Here is a 6,704-nt window from a genome sequence, read left to right as displayed (position 1 = left end):
ACCTTCCAGTCTTTTTTTGTTCTGAAGATATTTCTATCATGATTCTGTACAAGAGAATGTATACCTTAGAACATGTAGTTTCATTTTTAAGTCCTGTGCACATAACAAGAGCAAATCTTTCTTCTTAGAGAATTTGAAAGAAAAATCATCATTAATTTGAGTAAACAGCAGATTTTTCATATGTGGTATTTCTTATTTATAACATACATCTAATGCTGTTTCTGCAGAAATGAATGAAATATAAAAATCCAGTCTCAGTGCAACAGGCCTTAATTATCAGTCACTTTTGGCCAATAGTAAAGGAATTGCCAGATAATAAATGATACTAGAAGATGGACAGAGAGAGTTCTGCAGTTTTCTAGTTCTGTCAATCAAAACCAAAAATAGCTGCCATACACATTTATTAAGCCATATATGAAGATTAGGCAAGTAGTAATGAAGTGCGAGAATTGGGGTTTTTTTCTATTACAATTTCAGAATTTTGGAAAGAAAAAGCAGGTTTTAAAGATCACATTTCTGCAGTACACACTTTTCCCTATTTCCATACATTTTACCTTTCTAATCTGTGAAATACAAGAGAAAAAAAAAAAATCCACTTTCCATGTTGCTCAGTGCTACAGATGCTGCTGCTATGGAAACTACCCTTCATGTGCCAGAAATGAAGACATACAGTTGATGTACAGTTACTGCAATGCAAAGCAGCATTACTTTTTAATTTTTCCATTAAAAGTCTAATATAAATGCCTAAAACATTGCTTCAATGCATTATGCATTCTCCTACTTCCAGTGAACTCCATAACAGAGTTTTGACTACAGAACGCTGTGAGAGATTTCCATGGAGCTGTCAGCTCATTGTCTGAGGCATACAAAAGAACATTGTGTAGTGGAAGTTGGAAAACACGGGACTCTATAATAACCTGCTTGTTTATAAAACTGAAATGATGACATTTATCTAATAACAGCTCTAGCTGGAATCTATGTATCCTTGAAAAGTAAAGGAGAGAAATAATGAATGTTACTGTCTTCCTCATAAGGGACCTCTGGCCTAGTGTGAAGCTCAGGGGTAAAGAGAAAGTGACTTCTTCTACCCCTGGTTATATTTTGAGCTTGGACTTCTTTTTTCCTCTTCTTCAAAGGTCACTGTTCACATGTCTCCTGTAACTTTCAACCAATTTTGGTTTCATCTCTCTAATTCATTCTATGATAAAATTATGAGAATGAGTGGGCCCTTGTCACAGTGATATTTTATGAAAATCCCTTCGCTTGGATTTTTTCTCCTGAGAAGCCTCAGAAAAGAAACGTAAACAATAACTATCTGATGGCTGTGGAATGTGGTCTGGAGATGGTTTACCAGCAGGCGCATCCTTGATTGGTCTCACATGAGTTATTTTTGCTTGATGACCAGTCATGGTCCAGCCGTGTTGAGGCTCTGAGCAGTCGCGGGTTTTTGTTATCATTCTATTCTTGTCTAGCCTTCTGTCTGTATCTTTCTCTCTACTCTTTTAGTGTAGTTTTAGTATAGCATTTTAATATTATATAATAACAAAAAGTAATAAGTCAGCCTTCTAAAACCTGGAGTCAGGATTCTCATCTCTTCCCTCATCCTGGGGACCTTCAAACACCGTCACAGGCCCTCATCTCTCAGCTGTGCAGACTCACTATTCTGTGAGAAATGTTTTAATTATTAGTACTGCCCATATTTACCACAATTCTACTGTTTCTGTGCAACATCTTCCTGAGCCATTACCACAAACTACAGTTATCTCTTCTGAATTTCTATGGCAAAATTCAAGAGAAATAATAATAAAAGGCAGAGAGAAGTCCAAAGAACCCAAATCAGCCTTATTTATTCAGGAAGTGTTGAAATGTTAAAAAACCAAAATTATAACACAGGCATAAGTGATGAAAAAGAACTCCCATAGTGACTTAGGTCACAGGTATTTCTGCTTTATTTTTCCCATGCAGATAAAGAAAAAAAAAGTCTTCACTATTTTCAGAGAGTTTGACGAAAAGAGATGGTAATTTGAACAACAATAACTCATATTTCTAAAAAAAAATTCCAAATTTTTAAAATATTGTTCGGGTGTCAAAGATGGGGACAAAAACAATTTGTCCCCCTCTTTGACAAATTAAGGCTTGTGGGTGAGTTTTTATAAACACAATTACACTGGTGAAAGACTGTGTGCTCCCCACCCCTGAACAATTAACTCACTAAAACCAAAGGGTGAACATCCAAAAATGACAGGCATATCACTGGGGCTACAGGTTCCTCAACACCTAAGTGTCACAATGTCCAGACAACAGCTTCTCTAACTCAACCCCCAAAAACGGCATCACGAGAAAATCCTCTGGCCTGTCAATAGCAGAATAATTTTAACAGAGGTGTAAAGGCAGGGAAAAATAATAACACTGGCTGCGTTGGGAATGGTGCTATCACAAACTGCAGTCAGGTGCAGGAGTAGGAGAAAGGACATCAGAGAGCAGGTGTTGTCCATAACACGAAGTTAAATGAGCTGGGAAAGACAGAAAGAATTGAAGAGTTCTTGCTCTCCATAGCACTCCCCCCCCCCCCGCCCCCAACAGCCTCCAAAATTTTGTATCACTCAAATTCTCACCGTAAAAGTGTGAATGAAATTGGGATTTTGCTGAGATCTAAGTTGGAAGGATGCAGAGCCTCCCTAATCCCAATCACACCGAGCTAAACCACTCCTCTGCAGGGTGGGTTAGCAGTCTTTGCCTTTATCCTTCTCCTGAAGACATGTGGAAGTGTTGAAGTTTTAGCAAATCTGAACCTCCTTTTCCACTCATTCATCAGCATATTTTTGCCAGGCTTTTCTAAACCATTGTACAACACACAGAAGCTTTTGAAAATTTTAGATCATTCTACAGAGGTTATGAGGAAACAGAAGTAAGGATTTTTTGGAGCATCTCAGAGAATACAGTTTCCTTGCACTGGAATGAAGAAATTGTCAGCAACCTCTATAGATCCTGTTGTCTCAGTATCATTCAACAGCCTAGAAGGATGAAGGTATCTACAGTTTAACCCGTGTTAAGTAGAGTGCAAAACTTCATTAATACTTAGAGCCCTTTAAATCAATATTTAGACATTTAATTATTTTGTTCATTTTACCTGAATATATTAGTAAAGCCTGACAAAACCATTAGGGCTCCCTATGATTAACATACTTGAATCAGCAAAAGGTGGCAATTAGATAAAAATCTGCTTGCTTTTCTGGTCTATCATAAAATTAGCATAATTTCTGAATTATTTCATCATTTGAGATATATACTAAAATTGTTTTTTCTGCTTTTTAATTGTAAGCTATATTCTACACCTTTTAAATCCCCCTGCCTTCTGAATATCTTGAGTAAAATATCAGTAGATTTTTGGCCAAGTCAAATCTGTAAAATTTTTGCTTTTTCTGCCACCAAAAGGTGCTCATGTATCAAAGATCATTAAGTGAGACTTGTGATTTTCTAATAAAAAATATATTTACAGATTGTATTGTAAATTAGAGCTTTTGTAGACATAATTATTTTTCTAGCAGTTCAAAATCATTTAGCTAACTTCACTCAGATAATGAGACTTTCCTCTGTGCTTTTCACAAAGCCAAAGCCATACCAAGGATTTCTGCTGTATAAATACAAATCATCAGGTAGATCTCAACACATGGGTATGACTGGAAGTTTACTTCAGAGGGTTCTGGATCAGAGCAATGTAACTTTTGTTTGAACTTTAATATCAAAACATTGAATGTACAGTCAGAAGGGTGTCCATCACAATCTCAATATTGTTACTGTCTTTTTTGTCTCTCTGCGAGTCTTTATTTCAGTTGAGCCTGATTCTCTGGAGCTATTGTGGAAAATAAACTCTTTAATTGCCTGGAAGAATATAAAAGACCCACAGGAAGTTATACAGTAGATTCCAATCATGTAAATACCTTTTTCTTTCAGTTTCTAAGATTCATACTGACCTTAACAACATGGGAAAATGAAACATATTCTAGAAAGAATACCACAAAGAAGAGAGGAGGATAAAAGTCACAACCACTCTATCCTAACCATGAATTTGTTAATGATTTTCCAGAAATGAATGTCAGGACATACTGATTCACCAAGGTGGAGACAGGGGAAAGGAAACCTGGTATTTTCAGTCCAAATCTATGTAATTTTGACTGTTGTTTCAACAGTGATGACTTCCCTTGGCTTAAATAACAGCTATATGGACCAGACCCCCACCAAAAAAAAAGTTCTCTCACTAGTTCCACAGCTGATGTTTTAATAGAGCAGGGTTTTTTTTATTGTGCTACTGGACTAACAAACTTCTGTGCACATGACTGCAAGGTCTAAAACATTTGGTCAAAAATGAGCTCTGTCCCATTTTAGAGGTTCTGTTGCTCCATGAAAAAAAAAAAAAAGATGCAAAATTGGACTTTGTTGCCAGAAAGACTGTGAAAGCAACATTTTTTTCTGACTTGCCTATCAATAAATATCCTCAGCTGTTGGAAAGATTATTATGACAGTGTCATGGCTGTATTTGGGGTCTGTATCTGTGGTTTTTGAGTGGGTTGAATTTTGGCTCTGTAATGGGTGACAATGTATGCAGGATACTATCAACCTGAAAGGGAGTTAAATATTAATAGATAAATCTAAAAAAAAGAATGTTCAAATAACTGAGATAAAAATGTGAAACTTTAATCTCATCAGAACATAGCAATGTGATTCTCAAAAAGAAAGACAAACCTTCCAAGGGGTGTAGAAAGCAAACATAGAAAAACATCTCTAATATCCCCAAACTAGTAAATATATTATTAGATTCCAATGAAAAATCTCCTGCTAAAGTAGGATTACACAAACATTATCTGAACTCTAAGAAACCCCACTCAAAGAAGACAGAAGTGACCTATTTGTTTTCATGACACTTTTATGAGGCTTGTGTATGATGGAAGCAACTCAGCTTCAAAAATGCTCTAAAAAGGCATGTCCTAAACATTTCCAAGGAATAATGATACACCCACTTGTGTTTTCTGCTAGATGTAAGAGCTGTTGCAGGAGGTCAGGGAAGAAGTTCAGTAATTTCAAATATAAATGAATGAATTGTCTTTGAAATTAACATACCAGGAAAAAAATCCACAAAACCCAAAATAGCAAAGTTTTAAAATACTGCGTTGTAAGGAAATCTGTTATAGTTTGGTCTTTGTGAATTTGAGGTCTTATTTATGGAAAATAAAGCAATTTCTGGATATGCATCACAATATTACCTGTTCAAGTAGAGATGCACACTTTCAGGGACACCTTGTTATAGAGAAAGAAGTTTACCACAATCATACTAGGAAACTGAGACTGAAATAGGTCATCAACTCTCCAACAATTATGCCTGAAGTCCTGCTAAATGGGACAACATGAAAATTTAACAGCTGCTTTCTGGTTACCAAAAGTTATAAAGGTTTTGATTTTTTTTTTCTTTTAGTGTGAGTTGTTTGGACTTTTTTTTTTCATTTGACAAAGAAAAAAAACACAAAAATTCTTAAGCATATTCTGTATGTAGAGAAAAGTATAATCCTGACAATGATTAATTGATGCTATGGACGAGAAAGCATCTAAAGCTCAGAGGACTATGGTGGTGAAACTACAGTTCATTTAAAAAATAAATAAGTAATGAGACTTCATTAGCTTACACTGAAGTGGAGAAACTTAAAAGTCTTCTCTAAGTTAAAAGCTGTAACAAAGAAAGGCAAAAGCAAAGGAAGCAAAGAAACAAAGGAGCAAAGGAAATAGAAGAATGTCTTGTGAAATTAAGCAGTGGGGTTTTTTTCCTTCTCCCCATCTTTGACAACGGAGGAGGTCAATGAAAATTATAGACTGATGTTCAAGAAATATAACTTGATTATTCTAGCAGCAGTGAAAGGGAAATGCTGCAAATAATTCATCAGAATACCAGAGAATCAAAAAGATTTTAAAAAGAAAAAAGAAAAAAAAAAAAGCCCATGACAATATACTGTATATTCTGGCATGATAAGTTGCTTCACACAGCAGAGAATTTATCCAAGCTGTATGATACATCTCATTAAAGGAGCAACCACCAAAAGTAACTTCTGATTTGCTATGTGCTGCTCAATCTATCAAAACCCAGCCTCTTCATACTTGTAATGCTGCCACTAAGAGAAGTGTTGAAATATGTCACCTTATTTTGAAATACCTTATAGCAAAATAATAAATTCCACATTACAAAGTACTTTGTTTACTGAACGACAGTGCGTTAACTACACTCAGCATAAAATGCAGCAGTAAACAGGGTTATTTCCCACTGATTTTTAGTGCACAGTGATGGGTGTATGCTAGCCCAATGCTTCTTATCTGACATGGCAGATAAATTGACAAAAATCTGTAGGATGCCTGATTAAATTGATAGATTAGGAGGTGTTCCACAACAGAGGAATAAGATGCAACAGTACAACTTTACTAGGTTTAAGAAATGAGAGAAGCAGAGGAGCTGTACAAATAGATTAATTATAGTATCCACTCTTTCACACAGTCCTACATTTTATTTTCTATTTCAATACTCAAAAGATGAAAGGAAAGGAAAACATTTTGTTTACCCAATTGATAATGTTTATTTCCTAGAAATAGGAGATGATGTGTCAAGTGAATGCTACTGAACTATGTGGCCTCATAGAAATTTTGAGTAAAAGTTAGCAAAAAAC

This window comes from Motacilla alba, chromosome 5, assembly GCF_015832195.1.
Source record: "Motacilla alba alba isolate MOTALB_02 chromosome 5, Motacilla_alba_V1.0_pri, whole genome shotgun sequence".
Classification (NCBI taxonomy): domain Eukaryota; kingdom Metazoa; phylum Chordata; class Aves; order Passeriformes; family Motacillidae; genus Motacilla; species Motacilla alba.
Note: the sequence above shows the minus strand (reverse complement) of the source record.